The 19,954-nt window shown below is 47.3% G+C and overlaps 1 protein-coding gene across 5 annotated transcripts in view; it reads left to right on the forward strand.

The window, feature by feature from the left end:
- Positions 1–19,954, forward strand: part of RGS6 (regulator of G protein signaling 6) — a 582,626-nt gene that overhangs the window by 450,384 nt on the left and 112,288 nt on the right. The window lies entirely within an intron of this gene.

Below are 19,954 nucleotides of genomic sequence, written 5' to 3' on the forward strand. Positions count from 1 at the left end.
CAAAGCCTGCACAGAAATATCTTGCAACCCAGAATGGAGAAGTGCTGTCACCAGAATCCAGAATTCCCTGCTATAGTTTGATGCCTTTGGCGGCTGCCTCCCCACCCCAAGCTGACTGTCCACACCCACTTGAGAAAGGATTTAGTTTCTCCTGACTGTGAGCTCAGTATGTGGATGCCGCCCCTCTTGCTGCATCTGAAATCACCTTGCCCTGACCTCTGAGGGGCTGTGGTGGAAAAGGAAAAGCACTGGACCTGAAACCTCAGGGCTGGGTTCTATTCCCAGCATCAGAGGGGAGACGATATTCAGCACTGATAGTCTTTATTGTTCTTAAATTCTCTGCGGACAATGCACCCCAATTGCCTGCCCACGCCTACAGCTCCCACTGTTTCCTCCCTTGGAGGACACAGTACTACTCGTCACGTGCCACGGGGCTCCAGTTTCCTCATCTGAAAAGTGAGAAAAACGCTCCCTGTTGATCTTACAGAATCGTTTCAAGAGTTAAATGGGTGTGAGAATGAAATTCTTATATCATTGTTATTGTAATATGCAACTTCATATCTGATATACTATATAAATAAAGATAAAAGATACATATCTTTATTATCTATTATAATAAAGGAGTGAAATAACTTAGTAATTTCTTGTTAGTGTCTACCTCCTTGGGAAAACCAAATCTAGAGAAATGAGGAGTCACCGTTTGCTGTGGAAAGATGGCCCTCGGGTTAGAGTTGGGTAAGAGAAAGAAATCTCATTTTTCTCAGGAGAACTCAGTTCCAGGTCAGTAGGCCAGTCCAGGAGGATGGGAATGCCCTGTGTACTCAGGAGTGGGTACCCATATAAGGGTGTGGGGTTGTCACACTGAGGAGTATCAAAGGGACAGGTAAACTGGGGTCATACATGGAGGAATTTGCCATTCAATCGGTGTGGGAGGTCAAATACAAGTGGAGTCACTTATTAAGAATATGAAGAGGCTTGAGAGAAAGGCCACGTGAGGATAAGTGTTGGAGAGATGCATCTACACGCCAAGGAATGCCGAGGATTGCCAGAAGCCACCAGAAGCTAGGAGAGAGGCAAGGAACGGACTTTCCCCCCCAGCCTCCAGAAAGAACCAACTCTGCCAAAACTTTGGTTTCAAGCTTCTGGCTTCCAGAAGGCAATCCTTCAGCAATGTTTTGAGTGAGAAAGACAACTTCGGAAGGACTCTTTCAGGAACCATTGTCGGGGCTGGCTGTAGACCAGATTGTGAAATAGGCAGAAATCTGTCCCATTTATAGGACCTTTTCTCTTCCACCCATGTTTCCTCCATGTAATATTTGCCTGTCTCTCATGCATATGCTGAACGGCCTCAGGCTGACTTTCTCCTCTCGAAAGTAAATGTCTGGCCCCTAATTCTAAGATATAATATGAAATAGAAATAACATCAATTTAGTCATTGCAAGATCCGTTATCCCATACAAGTCAGGAGTGAAGGTCCCTGCCTCCCTCCCCCCAGGAATTCAGACTAGCTGAAAGCTTCATTCCCGTCCATTCATTCACTCCACGCTGGACTGGGGTTATGGTGAACAAAAGTGGAGCCTGTCCCTCTCCGCAGGTGGTTTCCAGTCTCCTGGTGACATTTACTCAGGCAGTGAAGCCACACAGGTGGTATTTCAGGCATGAGTTGCTTTCAGTAAACAAAGGTGTGAGGTCTCCTTGGGTGGCCGGCTGCTTGGGGCTTTTCCTGGTAGGGCCCAGTGCTTTGTCTGTACCTAGACAAGCCTGTGTCTCCCTGTCCTGGACTGTCTTTGCTAGAATGTCCCAAGTACTGTGGGCTCAAGTCCTTCACATTTCTTGCAGGACACTAATTTTGGGGTAAGTTTTCTACGGATTTATGATGTTTCACTTCAAAAGAAAAGTATGGAATAGAAAGAAGTGAAGTGTAACAAATAAATAATCCAAGGCTTGTTCAGTTTAGGGGTGGCAAATAAGGACACTGTGACTTTTCTTGAGTTGATGAGGTCCAGCCAAGGGCAGTAAACCTGAAATGCTATTATAAGCCTCTTGCAGTGAAAACCCTTGAAAGAAGGGTAGTTCTTCCTCCGCTAAGATTCTGTGATTCAGAGAGATTCGAAAAAGGGTCTTAGGGCAGAGATAATATCTGCCTTTAACCTACTAAGGAAATGAAAAATTATATCATTGATGATTATTCCTTGATGTGGAACAAATGCTATTAATCCTTTCTTTAGTGTCATTTCAAGCCTTCTCATTCACAGATGTTCTTATAGCTGTCTCCGTAGCAATTGTCATGCTTATATAGACACTACTCACTGTAAAACGCTCTGAGAGCCAGGAATTGGAGTTCCAGGTGGCATCGCTATAATCTCTGCTCAGGGCCAAAGCCTTCTGTGCAATTGGTCTTTGAATAGAGTGGAATGTGTTTGGGGTTTTGCTTATTTCAGTTTATAAACCCTTCCGTGATAAATGTTTTCATTTTGAGTTCAGATCTATGCTTTAGATGATGCTTCAGTGCTTAAAACAGTGCCTGGCATGTAGGAAGCATCCAGTAAGTATATGTTGAAGGAATGAGTAAACGAATTCAACAAAAACTTATAAAAACTCATCTCTTTAAAATCTAGACAATATTGCAAGCATGACAGCAAAGGCAGAAACCATAAAGAAAAGAGTTGATAGATGTGAACATAAAATATTTTAAAACATTACCTCTAGGGGCACCTTAAATGTAAATGACAAATTGGAGGAGGGAAAATTGTGCAGCACAAATTTCAGATAAGATGTTATATCCTTAATACTTAATGAGTTCTTATTAATCAATATAAAAAGTTGGGTACCCCAACAGAAGAAATATTTATGGTGAATAAATGTATTAGAAACATTTAAACTTAAAAAAAGTGATTTTCTTAAATGGGCTATCATTTCTCCCAATCAGATTGGCAATGATAAACAAGAATGCTGGTTAGGTTATAGGGAAAGAGGAATAAGTGTGCACTTCCAGAGGGAGGAGAATTTGGTTCAGCATATTCTGAAGGCCAGTTATGCCGTAGATTCTGAAGCCTTGAAAGTGATCCAGAAATTTCTTTTTCTTTTTTTTAACATCTTTATTGGTGTATAATTGCTTTACAATGGTGTGTTAGTTTCTGCTTTATAACAAAGTGAATCAGCTATACATATACATATATCCCCATATCTCCTCCCCCTCGCGTCTCCCTCCCACCCTCCCTATCCCGCCCCTCTGGGTGGTCACAGAGCACCGAGCTGATCTCCCTGTGCTATGCGGCTGCTTCCCACTAGCTATCTATTTTACATTGGGTAGTGTATATATGTCCATGCCACTCTCTCATTTCATCCCAGCAGAAATTTCAATTGTAGAGATTTCTCTTAAGGCAGTCAGAGGAGGTATGAAAAGTCGCAACTGTTTATTGCTTTATTGCTTATCATTGCCCCCCCCCAAAAGTGGGAAACTACTTCTTTGAAGGGAACTAGATATAATATAAAACTATAAAAATTTATTTTTAAAAAGAGGAGAAAGAGATGATAGAATCTAAGAGGGAGATTCTGTGTGATTTTTATTTTCTTCTTTATGCTTAGTTGTTTTTTCTAAACTTTTTATTGAATTAAAATCTTTTACTTTTGTATTCACAAAAATGTACTTTTTTCTAAAATAAAAAATTATGGCTGCTTAGATAATAATATGATTACTACCAAGTGATATAACCCATGTTATTGAGACCTTACCATAAGCCTCTGATTTAACCTCTATCAAGTCCTTACCATAATTCTCAGGGTTAAGCAGGGCAGGTGGCCTTATCCCTCCACATGACAAAACTGAGACTCAGAAAAGGTAAATGGCTGTTTAATATTGCACAGTCGATGAGTGAAGTCCAGGGTGCCACACCCACAGCTCAGTAAGTGCTCCCTCCTCTGTGGTCTGTTGCTTCAGAACAAAAATCCAAATGACCATTAGACCATTGTTGGTCTACATGAAGGTATAGAGCAAACTGTTTTGTAGTTTTGGGAACACTTACCCAAGCATGAGCCTATTCAATTATTAGTGTCAAGCAGGCAAGATAAATTTAATATTCCCATTTTACAGATGGGGAAGCTGAGGCTCAGAGATGTTCCATGATTTTCCCAAGGTTATACACAGTAATGGGGAAGTTGGAATTTAAACATGCTTTTAGTCCAAGTCCCTTGCTCTGTCCACTTGAGTTTGGCATAATAAGTTCTAATTTCCTTAACATATCTCAGTCTGTCCTATTGTGTTCCTGAAGGCTTGTGATTGGCTTAAGTCCCTCTTAAGTGCCCTTTCAATATAGTTGTCACAAACTAACAAGGCTTTGGGACTCACCCTGTGTGCCAGATTGTATTTCCAAAGATGTCTGGAATAATATGTCCTATCCCACATGCTCTTCTAGAACTTTGTCACCTCTCCATCCCAAAAGGTGGAGCCAGTAGAGTATGGCTGAGGTAATGTTTCATAACATGGTACTTCATGTTAACCAAGGCTAAGTCATAAAAATTGCATGCACTTCTGCCCTGTTGTCATGGGATGTTTGCTCTTGGAATGCAGCCACCATGCTATAAGGAAGCCCAAGGAGCCCATGGAGAGGCCCACCTGGAAAGGAACTGAATTCCCCAACTCACACCCTGGGCTGAACTCCCAGCCATCAGCAAGAGCTAACTGGCAGCCATAGTTCACTTTCAGCTCGAAACCTGCCCCTAGTCAAGCCACCTCAGCTGATGCTGCAATGTGCAAAGTGAGTTGAACCCACCAAGCTCTGCCCAAACTGCAGATCCCTGAGCAAAATAAATGATTATTTTGAGCCATTCATTTTGGGGGCATTTTGTTAGACAGCAATAAAAGACTGATACATCAAAGAACTGAATCACACTTTTAAAATTAATTTTGTGTGAAAAATATATTCATATTTATTAAGCACCTACGATGTGCCAGATATTTTTCCCAGGTGCTCGGGAGTATCAGCAAACAAAATCCACGAGGCTCCTTGCCCCTGTGGAGTTCGTATTTCATGGTGGGAGCAGACTAGATAATAAGCATAATGAATAAGTAGCATCTAGTATGCAAAAGGGGACACATGCTTCTGAAAGTTTAAAAGGTAAAACAGGGAAAGGGAATCAGGAGAGCAGGGTTAGGGCAGTTTGCTGTATTACCAGCGTGGTCAGAGAAGCCTCAAGGAGAAGGTGCCATCTGAGCAAAGATGTAAGTCCGCCCTGTTGGTACCTGGGGGAGGACGCTGAGTAGGGGTGTCAGATCATGTTGTCTTGTCGGCCATTGTGAGAACTTTGGCCATTTTAGGGTTTTGAGCAGATCTGTCCTGACTGACTTTTTTTTTTTTTTTTTTTTTTTTTTTTGCGGCACGCGGGCCTCTCACTGTCGTGGGCTCTCCTGTTGCGGAGCACAGGCTCCGGACGCGCAGGCTCAGCGGCCATGGCTCACGGGCCCAGCCGCTCCGCGGCATGTGGGATCTTCCCGGACCGGGGCACGAACCCGTGTCCCCTGCATCGGCAGGCAGACTCTCAACCACTGCGCCACCAGGGAAGCCCCCGACTGACATTTTTAAAGCTTCACTTTTTCGCCATGTGGAGAGCCACCATGGGAAATCAAGGATGGAAGCGGGGAGACCAGTTAGGAATCAGGCAGGAAACAGAGGCTCAGTCCTAGCTGGCAACAGTGGAGGTGGTGAGAAACGCTAGATTTCAGGCCATATTCTATGTTTGGAAGGTCGGCCTGAATGGATTTCCTGACTGCAGGATGTGGAATGTGAGAGGAAGAGAGAATTCAAGGATCACTCTGAAATTTGGGGCCTGAGCAGCTCTAAGGATGGAGCAGCCCTCAGCTGAGACATGCGAGGACTGTAGGAGTGAGAGGTGGGGAAGGTCGCGAGTCCGTTCTCCTGTGTTAGTACCCAGGGGAAGACGCTGAGGAGGGCGTCAGATCTGTGTTCGCCAGCATTTGGACTTTATGCGTTTTAAAGGCCCATTTGTTCCACAAATGTTTATCGAGTGGCTACTGTGTGGTGGGCACTGAGCTTGGCACTGGTGATTTAGAAATGGATAAAACAGTGCATTTCTGAAGATGGCTTATGTATAGTGAGAGGAACAGATAGCTGGACAGGCAACAGCAATGCTGTGTGACAAGCAGTTTGATAGGGATGCACGTGTATGGGCTGTGGGACCACATGGAGTCGGGGGTGGGCAGTAACATCTGAGCTGGGCCCGGAAGGCAGTGTTGGAGATACAGAGGCCAAGTGCCGTAAGCAACGGAGCAGCATGGGCAAAGGCCCAGGGGTGGGCAGGGAGAGGCTGGGGGTATAGGCTTGGCCTCCTGTAGGTCCTGCTAAGAGTCCTGAACATTACCTGTTAAAAATAGGACTTCTCCCATTGGCTGGAGGTTGGAATGTGTTTGAGGAAGATGCTATTTCCTAAGAGAAAAAAGATGTTTAAGTATTTGCACAACCTTTAAAAATCATGATAAAGTACTTTCTAAATTCTAGGGCTCTGGAACAGAATCCTGGTCACCATACTCAGTTGTGGCTCCACATGGAATCTCTGTGCAACTTACAAACGGGAAGAGTAAGATGATTTGAACTTGAAGATCACTGGAGTAGAGGACGGGGAAGTGAGAAGCTGACATATAGTCAGTGGGTCCCACACATAGATAATGATGTCACCAAGGAGAGTGGCAGGATTTAGGGTGGAAAACAAGATTGTGATCCAGGTGCCAAAGTCTTCCATGAATGAGAAGTTAACAAAAATAAAGAGACGATAGGCTGGAGGAGTAGAGAGGAAACTGGTAGAATATATAAACCTCAAATAATCAGGAATTTTTACATGGAAAAAGAAATATCATGATGGGCAAGATGATGCCTACTTTCCCTCCTAGGCCCAAATTCGGTGGTGGTGCAGGGGGGTGGTGTGTGGCACAAGAACAAAGGGCGCTGGAAACAACAGCAGGGGGAGGGTCAGTGTAGACCAGGAGGTAGACGGATCCTTCTGCGCATTGGTGAAGGCCCCGCGGGAACTTTTTTCACCAATGGAGCCAGAGAACAGAGGTTCCAGATGTGGGCATGGGGAATGGGTCAGGGACAAATTAAGGGAAGAGGTAGCTCAAAGCAACATGGAGATGAACTGAGAAATAATGGGGCTCCAGTGGCGCTTGGGTTTTACCCACTGACTAAGGATGAGGGGGAATTACCTGGTATCAACATTTCTGACAGCGCAAGCTAGAGGTAATCTAGTACATATTTGTGGGTTTGTTGTGTGGAAGGATGGATGGATGGATGGATGGATGGATGGATGGATGGATGGATGGACAGCTGGGGGAACTTATCTCTGGAACGCTCCACCTCACCCTGGAACGATGGTGTTTCTATGAGAACTCTGGCAGGGTTTGGTCTCTCCCAGGCCCTCATAGCATGTTGTAAGCAGTGGATGATCAAGGGGGGGCCCCCCCACTGAACAGTCTCAGCTCTCCCTGGAGCCTGGTTTGTTCTTGAAATTGGCCTTAGCAATCCTGGGGCTCTCTTCTGACTTTGCATCCTAGGTGAACATCCTGTTCTGTGTTGAGCCATGACCAAACTTTTCAGATGTAATCATTACAAGAGAGACTCACATGTGACAGTGTTCGTATGTCCTGTGGGACAACCCCAAATCTGGAGAAGGTTCTGTGGGGTAGGGTCTTTCATGGAAATGATGGTCATTGGATAAATCTCCCTTGATGTCCTCTCTTGGAGGTGGGCACTGGGCATTCCAAGTGGAGAGAGCCACGGGAACAAAGGCCTGGAGGCGGGAAACCCCAGATGTGTTGAGCAGCTTGTCTAGTCATGGGCTGAAGTAGACAAAGCTACAGAGGTAGCTGAGGTCATGTTGTGGAGGACTGGCTCAGCTATTGGCCCCCGTAGCCTTTGTAATTCATTTGGCTCTTAAGAGGGTCAAGCTACTTGGATTAAAATATTTGACCCTGGGCTTCCCTGGTGGCACAGTGGTTGAGAGTCTGCCTGCCGATGCAGGGGACGCAGGTTCGTGCCCCGGTCTGGGAAGATCCCACATGCCGCGGAGCGGCTGGGCCCATGAGCCATGGCCGCTGAGCCTGCGCGTCCAGAGCCTGTGCTCCGCAACAGGAGAGGCCACAACGGTGAGAGGCCCGCGTACCGCAAAAGAAAAAAAGAATATTTGACCCTACTTATTAAGAATCTCTTCCCCCAAATTATTTTGGGGTCCGAAAGTTTACTTCTCTTTGATCCAGATTAATCTCTCTGCAGTCTAGTGCTCCTACTATGACATTTCTCATGGTATTGTAAAGATCTTTGTATTTATCTTTCTCCCTACCAGATGTTAGCTCTTTGAATCCCATCCAACTGCTTTCCAAGCTTCCTGCCACCACTTCTAGGTCCCTGAGTGATTCGCACGGTGAGGCAGTGGGCAGGGAGGGGCTCTCTAGTCAAATGCCTGCCTTGTTCTCCAGTGGTGATCCCAGTTGGGCCACCTTTTCTCCTTTTATGCTGGTGGTGGTCCAGGAAATCTCTGCTTTCCTCCCCTTAAGACCTCACCCTGGTCTTGGCCTTGGGATTTTCCCATTCTGAGTTTAAGAGGAGGAAGAATAAAGGATGTTTGTCATTCGTTTTGGCTATCCAACATCTTAATGTCTTGCTTTGATTAGGAAATTCCCAAATAATGAGTGTCATTGGGGGCAAAGACCACTCCCAACTACAGAAGCGGGAAATATTAGACATTCTCTTGCCCAGCTCTCAGTACAGCCAGGACATATGATATGTTCCAGGCTCTGCCAACCAGATGTGCCCCTGGCAGACTTTGACTCAGGAGCCAGGGATATAAGGGACAGAGGAATTTCCTCCCCAGAGCCTCTTCTGGGCCATGTTGATGGGCCTTTTCCAGTTGCCTTGTCTCAAGTCCTGTTTTCCAGTCTTCATCCGTGGCAGGCTCTGTAGAACTCTACATGGTCCAAGGGCATGAGAGTTGTCATTTAATGAGAGGGAGACAGCCTCGTCCCTGACCTCTCACCTTTCTGAGGGAAGACGTATCTCAAGAAATAGGCAGCTATGATCTGGGGTCATGGCCATGGTACATAAGAGAAAACATAGTGGAGAAAATAAGACATCCAAGAGTAAGGAAGGCCTGGCATCATTTGCCTTAACCAGATCTATTTATAATTTTTAGTCCACGTCAGAAAACACTATTCTTTCCTTTGTATAGTAACTCATAATACATCCCTGAGGATCCCACATTGTCTTTGCTCCTGTCCATCCCAGCTTCTCCAGGTGGGCAAAACAGGAGAAAGGTATCCATCTCACTCTGGTTAAAGCACCTCTGCTTCCAGAGAGGGTGGGTGAGTGAGAGCTGTAATCCTGGTAAATAAGCTATGTGCTCCCTTTGCTGGGTTTTGGGTTGTTGTTTATTTTAACAAAATTTCTGTGACCTCAGAACCATGCTTCCAGGAGTAACCACTTGAAAAGGAAGAAATATTTAGCCATATTCTACAATTGCATCTAATGGCAGCCAGTGGGTTACTCTGGAAAGGGAGTGTCGTTCACCATCCTAGTCAGAATGATCATCATTCCATTCCAGCTCATCTGCATCTGGGGAATGGAAGTCTTAGAAATATAAGTGATTGTCTTCAGAATCCCCTGGCGGTCCAGTGGTTAGGGCAGTGCTTTCACTGCCGGGGGCCACGTTCGATCTCCAGTCGGTGAACTAAGATCCCGTGAGCTATGCGGTGCAGCCAATAATAATAACAAGTGATTGTCTCGTTCTTTTCTTTCACTTTGTACCTGCCAATTCACCACCCATAGCTAGACTGGCAAGAGGTGTTTATAAGGTTGAGATTAAGTCAGATATGATAAAGAGGTTTCCTGTAATGCCAATAATTTGCCACATTCTGCCTGTTTTCTGTGTGACCTGTCCTAATTGCCTTGCCTGTGAACAGATCATAGGTTGAAACTAGAAATTACTTCCCTCTCCTAGGCAGCTTGGGGACTAGCCACTATAGTTCTTATAGTTTGGTAAGGGTAGTGCAGGGAACCGAGAAAAGCCTAACTATAAATGTCTTTTAGGCAAGAGAGAATCTTAAGTAGGATTTAGAGGAAGCTCATCCTTAAATGGTCTCCTATAACTTTTAAGTTCTTGAAAAGCCAGAACCACGCCAAATGATTGACTCTAAGCAATGTCTCTGGAGCCAAAGTGCCTGGGTTCAAATCCTAACTTTACAGACTACGTGACCTCAGGCAAGTACCTACCCTCTCTCTGCCTCACTTTCTTCATCTGTAAAATGGGATAATGACAGTACCTGCTTCATCAGGCTGCTGTGCATATAAATGAGTTAACATATATAAAGTGCTTGGAACCATGCCTGGCATAGAGTAAACACTATATAAATGTTTGCTGATATTGTTCGCCATGATTCTCTGGCTTTGATTATGTTGTTCTCTCATCCTGGAATGCAGTGCCCCCCCTTACTAGCTAATTCCAACTTGTCCTCCAAGATTCAGCTCAAGCAACATCTCCTCCAGCCAAATGCTCCTGGCAGCCAGGTCTGATGTAGTTTCCCTCATCCATGTTCCCAGTTCCTGCAAATGTATCTGTCGTAGCACTCAGTGCACTGAAGTACGGTTGTTGGTTTACTGGTCCATCTTCCCCCGATGCTGTGAGCTCCTTGATCGTAGGAAGATCTTACTGGGCTTTGCACCCAGCAGTTAACTTAATCCTAGGACATAGAATGAATGGATGAAACCGTACTGAAATCCGTCAAATTCCTAGGTTTATTCACTTGCTCATTTACTCCTTTGGTCATTAAAAAAAATCCGCTGAACATCTGTGACGTACCAGGTATTTTTTATAAGTACTTTTCTGTTGTTCTATCTATAATTTCTGTGTCAGCCCTTGCACTTAGCTAGGACAAAGAGAGAAGGTAGATTTCAAGCTATAATTGCTCACAGTCTGACTTTATCAAGAGAAATTTTGGAGACCAAGAGTCTTACTGATAACTGAGTTGCTTCTCTCAAATTCAAAACCCTGTTTTAGACTACAGACTTCACAGCGGGACTCAGACATATCTGATTAGGAACTTGCAGCTGAAATAGGCGTTAGAGAGAATGTTCTACCTAAAGAATGACTTGAATCCTCTTTTAAATCAGTTGCCACAATACTTTTAAAGCTGTTTATGCTACTGTCTTAGGTATGTTTCCTCACTATGGATTCAGTTCTGTTTTGAGGAGAATACTTTTCTGCTGTGCTAACTGTGGAGAGCCTTGCGTTTGCGTAACAGCCCCGCCTGGCAGTCTGCCGTGGCCGACCCCAGCATCTACTTTTCCTTTCCGCATCAGTAACACTGCCCCACTTTTGGCTAAGCACCCTGTGACTCACAATAAGATTGTTTCCCTGAGTTCCTTGTAGCCAGGTGTGGTCAAGTGACTGAATTCTGGTGTCTGAGTCCTGTGAGTATACGTGTCCTGTTGCAGCTACAACAAATTCCAAATTTAGCAGCTTAAAACAATACAATACAAATGTATTATCTTGCAGAGCTGGAGGTCCAAAGTCTGAAACGGGCCTTAGAGGAGTAAAGGTCCTGGAAGAACTATGTTCCTTCTGAGCCTCTAGGGAAGAATCCGTTTCCTTGTCCTTTCTGGCTTCTAGAGGTTGCCTGCATTCCTTGACATGTGGTCCTTTCCTCTGTTTTCAAAGCCAGCAGCTAACTAGCGCTCTCCCCACCCCATCCCAGAGCTCCACCCCTCCCCATGAGCTCCTTCGAATACACACACGTGTGGGAGCCCACACACACCTCTGCTTCTGTCCTCACTACTCCTTCTCTCCCTGACACTCCTATCTCTCTCTCATAAAGAGCCTTGTGATTACATGGGTCCCACCTGGATAATCCAGGCTAATCTCTCCATCTTGAGGACCTTAATTTAATCTTACCTGCAAAGTCCTTTGTGCCATGTAACGTAGATACTCACAGTTCCGGGTATGAGGACATGGACATCTTTGGGGAGCCGTTACTGTGTGTGTCACAGTATGTGAATAGAATATGGAACTTCCGGAAAATATGCTTCATATGCTTCTCACCTGGGAAAGGCATTCTTTAGCTCTTCTGCTTCTCCTTCTTCCTCCTGCCTAAAGCTGGGACGTGATGGCTGGTGCTTCAGCAGACATTTTGAACCATAAGGTGACCTTCGGGGTGAAAGTGCAGCACTTGGAAAATGGACGAGAAACATTAAAGTATGGATTCCTGAGGACCCCATGGAGCCACCTCCAGACTTCTTTTACCAAATATACTTCTATCTTGTTTAAGCCACTGTTATTTTTTTTTTTTTGCGGTACGTGGGCCTCTCACTGTTGTGGCCTCTCCCGTTGCGGAGCACAGGCTCCGGACGCACAGGCTCAGCAGCCATGGCTTACGGGCCCAGCCGCTCCGCAGCATGTGGGATCCTCCCGGACCGGGGCATGAACCCATGTCCCCTGCATCGGCAGGCGGACTCTCAACCACTGCGCCACCAGGGAAGCCCCTGCTGTTATTTTTTTTACTGAAATGTGCATCTGAACCTAATCCCAATCCCTCAAAACTATCCCCAACTCTCTCCTTAATAAACTCCAAGTCAAAAAAAAAATAAATAAATAAACTCCAAGTCTGAGTCTCTCAATCTACTACCCTCCCAATGGCATGGATAGGACCTTTGCTGAGAAAATATTTTAGTAAAACGGACAGTGTTTTTATCGTGTTATCTGATCAGACACCAGCCTTTAGTTCTGCCTGCACGCTGAGCCGTACAAACCTCAACATTGATCTGGGCTTTTAACATTCTTTCGAAGGTTTGACCGTATTGGACTGTAATACCACCTGGAGAATCAGGGTGGGCAGGAATGGGCTACTGACATACCAAGTTCTAGTCCTGAATAACTTAAAATGGGGCATGTGTTGACCCCTCTTCTTTAACATATGTGTAAATGATCTGCAATAGCAAGTAGCAAGCTGACTTTCCATCCCAAAGATCTGGCCTGTTTTACTATCAACATTCAGAAGCCACCCTGAGGAGTAACCAGCTCCAGCAAAACCAACGTCTGGAAGAAAAAGCAGCACAGTGACGACACCAAAATGAAAATCACTGATTGTGGCCCCCATTCTTAACTATAGTCATCAGGTCTTCCTTGAAAATCTGCAGTGAGTCAGGGAGGCACAGCTGAGGGGACGGGGTCTCTCTCTTTAAGGACCCTGTATGTGCTAATGGAGAGACAGGCCAAGAAATGAGAGCACTATCCTTTACTGTTTTATTATTTCCAGGAACCATAAACTAAATTCTCTGATCACTTAGAGCAGCCGTCCTTCCCTGGCATTCTTCATATGGCTCTCTCCCATTCGTTGTGTGAATCTTGTATTCTCTTTATTAATTCTAGCAATATCATTAAGTATTCACTGCCTCAAGTCTAATCCATTTTGGAAGAAGCCGGCACTCGGGGCGGGGGCGATGATGAAGAAATGGGTCTAGAAAGCATAAACTCATGATGGGTTTTATATTTAGTCTGTCCTTTTCCTAGTTACAGGGTTTCTCCATTTGAAACGTTCTCAACACGTTCTCTGAACAAAAGCCAGCTTCTCTTGGTCTGGAGTTGATGCGAATGAAATGAGGCTTGCACATTAGAAAGATGACATTCCACCCCAAAGCCTCTAACCCAGGTGGGATCTGGAGTTTGAAGTCACTCCCAGGCTGTGTTCACCCAGCAGTGCTCGGCCACGGGCCAGCTCCACAGTCCCACGAGGTGCTTTCAGGGAACTCAGTGACAGAAAAGCCAGAAAACGAGTTTAAACTTGTTATAAATCAGAAGAGAGCACAGAAACCCTTCGCTGTCTCTTTGGCTTGGGCACTGGGCAGAGCTGTCAGGTGCTGTACATGGTGGTAAGTGTCAATTTTTCCCTGACGTGAGCAAGAAAGGGAGGTTGCTCGAAGGGCAGGTTCTGAGAGGGTCTGGCGGAAGGTCCAGAGTTTGAGCTCATTTTTCTTGCTGTATCCCAAGGAAGGGGAATGGATCGCAGGATAAGTCACAGAAGAGAGAAGCCCAGGCGTTCAGGGTAACGGAAGGCATTCCAGAGTGAGGGAGGGCAGGCTTGGGTCCCCTGCCAGCTGTGCCATTGCCAGGCCCAGGGCTTGGCTCCAATGCTGCTCTCTTTTCTCAGTCAACATGTTCTCCTTGGGTGACCTCACCCAGCCTTGCTGCTTAAGGGATGTTCCTACACACCAGTGACACCCAAATACTATCTCCAGCCTGCTCTCTCCCTGAAAACCCAGCCTCCTATGTCCACTAGCAGACTTGACATCTCCACTTGGATGGCTACAGTATACGTCTGTCTCAGACAGAACACGGCCAATAATGAACCCAGGTTTCCTCCCCAACCTGCTTCCCCATCTCAGGTAGGCTAAGCTCCCCCTGCATCCAATTAGTCAAGCTAGAAGCCGGAAGTCAAGCCAGACTCCTCTTGTTCTCACACTCCGTGTCCCGTGCATTAGAGGGGACCAGGAGCCCTGCCTCTGAGACAGACCCGGGACCCATTTGCTCCTCTCCATCTCGCTGCCACCACAGAGCCCAGCCAGCATTAGATTTCTCACCCACTGAAAACAGCTGCTGGCTGGTCTCCTGCTTCTCTTGGCCCTCTGCAATCCCTTTTCCACCCAGCAGCCAAAGAGATCATTTAAAAACACACAAAACCCTCCCCTACTCCAGCCCTCCAGAGGCTTCCAGAGGGTGCGACCCCTCCCTCTCCCATCTCCCCTCCAGGCGCCCGTGCCTTCCTTCTGCAGGTTCCCACGTTACTGCTGTTCCTCCAGATGCACCGCTGCATCCTTCCTGCTGCTCAGGCCTCCGTGTAAATGTCACCTCACTCACCTCCCTGTCTTCACAGCCCCCAGTCCCCTCTCCCCGTCACCCCATTTTGTCTTCACTATTGCACTGTTTTTTCTTACCTAAATGCCGGAGACAGAAAAGGAGTTAGGGATTTCAGGAGGAAAGAGTGCGGCAGGGAAGGCGGGCGGTGTGGCTTGGCTGCCACCTGCTCCCCCGTGGGCTGTGCCCCCGTTTCCTACTGATGACTTGTTTTCCGGGTCCCGCCCCCGCCCTCAGCAAGGTCAGGACACACAGGCCTCTGACCGGCTCCTGTCACTCCTGCCACTGCTTCTGTTTTGTGGTCCTCAACGCCCACCCCTTCAGACAGCCAAGTCCCAAGGACTCAAGGCCGTTGCTGGGAGTGGGGTCAAGGGGGAGGTGTCCTTGGAGGCAAGATGGCAGCAGGCCCCAGAGAAGCCCAAGGCCGCGCCCTCCCCTGAAGGACGACAGGGAGGGGAAACAGTGGTGGTGTCCTGCACATGAGCCCCTCTGGGTTTGGGGCGCCTCGCTGAAGGCAGCTGAGCAGGGATCCGGGACGGTAGCCAGCAGCAGAGGTGTAGGGGATGCTGGCTGACCAAGCAGTGACATCACCTCCCAAGGCCAACTGCAGGAAGGGACCACAGCACTGCTGGCAGTGGCCATGAGGCCCGGGTTGAGGGAGGGATGGGGGGAAAGGCCAGCATCCTGACGCCAGGAAGGCATGAGCTCATTCCCCAGCAGCTCTGACGTCATCTCCCTGTAGCTTTTAAGCCTGATTCTTTTTCTGATTCATGCTTGACTCTCAGCCCCTGGTGACTGGCTCAGTGCTTTGCACCTAAGTGACGCCAGAGCGTGCTGTGACTTTTGCGCTTCTAGGACTCTTTTCCCTTTCACAGCGACTTGCTGTTCCAGTCTGCATATAAATGTTAGCTGTCACATGATGCCATTGGTGTGGTTGCTTTGGATGGCTTTGTTCTTGGCCCTACATCCAGTGCTTTCCTCCTCAATCTTCTGTTTCTCACTGATCCTAAGCACCTCCTTCTCTGTGAACCTTCTCCCGACACTGGGTGGACTGGAATTACATGCTCTTTCTGTGGCCCAAAGCATCCCACAAACACTCCAGTCTAGCCCTTGCAGCCTGCCAGTGCCCTTTTTTGTTTAAGGACAGAGCCGTCTTAATCATCACTGCAGATAAATGAATGAAAGTGGTCCAGTCAGTAGTAATGGCAATAATAATAATGATGATGATAAAGCCAGCACAGGCTGATCATTTGCTCTGCACTGAAGGACACAGGGCTGAACTTTTTACAGGAATTATCCCATGCCCACACTCTCAGACTGTGCTTTTATCATATCTTAGAGAAACTGAAGCTTAGCAAGAGTAAGGCACGTCCCCAAGGTCACAGAGCTGGCGGGAGGGGAAACCTGGATTCAGACACAGGCTGCTTGCCTCGTGGCCACTCCTGTGGGAGATGCCAGGCTAAGGGCTTGGCTGTAGCTGGGATGGAGAAGAAGAGATGTTGGGGTTCCTTGGGGTTCTTCTGACGTTTTGCCTCAGGAACTGGAAATTGAACTGGAAGTAGATCCCCTACTGATAGAGAAGGTCCCAGACCAATTTTTAAAAGGATGGGTTCATTCATCTCAATGAAACAGAGAAGCTTGAGAGATCGAAGCTAGAGCCAGCTCTGAACTGTCTAGTCTAGGCCTGCAGCACAGGCCCAGGGAAGAGCTGGGAGAAAGGCTTGATTCCTACTTGAGGCTCTCTGCTCAGGAGATCAGTCCCAGGCCACATTCCACTCTGGGCTGATAGAGGTGTGCATCACCTGTAAGTGGAAAGGAACCAAAATGGCCATTGAGCAGTGTGCCCAGTCGGTACCCAGGACTACGCTAAGTGCCCACCTCCATTTCCTTATTTAAATACTCATAACACAGTCTGAGGTAGATTCTGTGATCGACCCATTTTGCAACTGGGTAAGCTGGGGCTCAGGGTGGTTGAGTAACTCGTCCAAGGTGATGAACTAGCAAGTTGCAGAGCCGGGCGGGATTTGAACCCAGGTCTGTTTACAAAAGCCGAGTGTGTTCCATGAAGCCAGAGCTCCAGGGTACCGGAGCTGACATTAGTGCAACACCAATCAAGTCTGTGTTCAAGCACCTGTGTGTCCCAGACTCCGCTTGAAACCTGGCCTGCTCGCACTGCCTGCTATGCACACCTTGCCCGTCCCAAGGTGGTGGCAGGTGTCCAGCACACTCTGCAGACTTAAGCCTTAAAGCACGCTGGGGAAGTGTCAGCATTATTCCCTAACTGTGCGGTTAGATGGATTAGATTCCAGGAAAGTGACTGCAGCCTGCAGACCTGGGCGTCACAAAGGCTACCTCTCCTACTCCCCTCAAGAAAGCCTTAACCCCTCAGATGAATTTAAATACAAATGTTCACAAACCACATTTCAGGTTCAAATGTGCACAAATGAGATGGCCGTTAGACAACACTGGAAGGCAGTAAAGCCCCTGACACCTTCCAGCCCTCCTGGAAAGGCTCAGGACACCTGGCATTCGCTCACTTCTCCCCAGAAGCTGCAAATCTTCTTATTTGGTTTTCATTTCTGCCTTTGGATTGAGCGCGAGGCGGTCATGGGAGCAGCCACCCGCCGGGAGCAGAGGCTACACCCACAGTGGCCGAGACTCGCCATCTCCCTGCGTGAGGCCCATCTGCGTAGCCGTATCCGACCTCCCCTTTAATAAGCTAAATCCCGGGTGTGCTCCTCCCGGCGCTGGACGCTTTTGATTGACAAAACTAATCTCTCCTCCACCCTCACGTCTGCCGCTGCCTGCATCCTCTTGCAAATCATGTACTTGGCTGCTGACAATTAGATAGAAGACTTGGGATTCGGACGCGGGAGGGTTATGAGGTTATGAATCAATCGTGGGAGCCCGAGTGAGATAACAAACCGGGGGAGCCCGTCCCAGACACCTTGCCACAACACTCAGAGCCTCCCAGTTGATTTATGAGTTGGTAATAACCTCGCCCAGTCTCCTGCCCCCTATTATTTTTTATAATGTGCGGGGAAGCGGGAAAGTGCCGTCTGAGCGGGGGTGGGGGGGTGGGGGGGTGGGGGTTGGGGCTGGCGGGAGAAAGTCCACCGGGGGGTTCCCGTCGGCCGGGCTGGCTGTCTTTCCTGCTGTGTACGCTGTGAGTCGCTGAGGGGCGCAGTTGCCACGTGCCCGCGGAGGCCGGCAAGCCGATGTGCCTGGCCTGGAAGAAGACCCCAGGGAGGTGGGCCCGGCCTGCCCTGCTTTAGGACGGGATAAGGCAGTGATGCTTGGGTATCACTGGGTTCAAAATGACAGTCTTGTGTGTCTGGATTTAATTGTTCCAAACTGTTTGAGTCAGACTGACACAAAAGCCTCCGGTTTAGAAGGGAGAATCACAGGCTGGATCAAAGCCAGTCGCAGGCAGTTTGAACTCTGCAGCCTGGGAGCCAGTGAGGCCAACAGCAAGGACAGGTGAGAGGAGGAAGGGGCACCAGGTCTTTCTGCCTTGAGAAGAGAGTTGAAGACTTCACCTCTCCTTCTACTCGTTGTCCTCTCTAGGTGCCAGCCAGGGTTGACGAGGAGGAGGCAGTTCAGATTGCTGCCTAATGGGTTTTGTTTTGTTTTTTTTTTTTTGGAAGTATAGTTGATTTACAATATTGTGTTAATTTCAGGTATACAGCAAAGTGATTCAGATATATATATATATATTCTTTTAAAATTCTTTTCCATTAAAGTTCATTACAAGATATTGAATATAATTCCCTGTACTATGCAGTGAATCCTTGTTGTTTATATATTTGCCTTATATATATATATTTTTTTTTTTTTTTTTTTTTTGCGGTACATGGGCCTCTCACTGTTGTGGCCTCTCCTGTTGCGGAGCACAGGCTCCAGACGCTCAGGCTCAGCGGCCATGGCTCTCGGGCCCAGCCGCTCTGCGGCATGTGGGATCTTCCCAGACCGGGGCACGAACCCGTGTCCCCTGCATCGGCAGGCAGACTCTCAACCACTGCGCCACCAGGGAAGCCCTGCCTTATATTTTTTAAGGCATTCATTTGTTGAGACTTCTTTTTACAAGGAGAGGTGTGGTTTTTGAAAGAAAGTGTCAATGGGTGGAAAACCCTGAACCTTTCCTCTAAAGCAGTAGTTGCAAAAGGCCCAACCAAGGTTGGTGCTGGTCTGTGATGACGTTTCCATGGGCCATAAAAAATGGAGAAAAACATTTTAAATGTAATGACTATGTACATATGAATCGATATGTATTATGTGATGCCCACTTGAATATAACTATTGCTCAATGAGCGTTTATGAAACCCCAGCTTCATGCCAGGTCTTTGCTTGGTGCCAGAGATGAAACAGTATAACAGAGTCCTGCTCTCTCAGAACTATAGTTATGGGTTGAATTGTGTCATCCCCAAAATTTATATGTTGTGGTCCTAACCTCTGATACCTCCGAATGTGACCTTATTTGGATGCAAGGTTGTTGCATGTGTAATTAGTTACGATAAACTAGTTTAGGGTGGGCCATGATCCACTATGCCCTTATAAAAAGGAGAAATTAGACACAGAGGCATACATACAGGGATAACGCCACGTGAAGGTGAAGGCAGAGATGGGGGTAATGCTTCTACAAGACAAGGCACACCAAAGACTGTCAGCAAAGCATCAGAAGTGAGGGGAGAGGCTGAGACAACTCCCTCACAGCCCTCAGGGGAACCAGCTCTGCCCACACCTGGATCTTGGTCTTCCTGTCTCCAGAACTGTGAGACAATACATTTCTGTGGTTTAAGCTGCTCAGTTTGTGGTACTTTGTCAGGCAGTCCCAGGAAACTGATACAGAGAGGGAAGCAGACACTGACCAAATCATCACGCTGTAGATGTCTAGTTCCAAACCCAGATAAGTGCTCCAAGAGAAGGTGCTCACTTCCTGGAAAATGTCCTCCAGAGGAGCAAAGCCGCAAAAGCTGCCAGGCGGGGGTCCCACCCCCTCCACGAGGCCCTGTCAGCCTCCTGAAGTTTGCCTGCTGCAACTCCCTCC

Source organism: Orcinus orca, chromosome 2 (assembly GCF_937001465.1).
Source record: "Orcinus orca chromosome 2, mOrcOrc1.1, whole genome shotgun sequence".
In the NCBI taxonomy this organism is placed as follows: Eukaryota; Metazoa; Chordata; class Mammalia; order Artiodactyla; family Delphinidae; genus Orcinus; species Orcinus orca.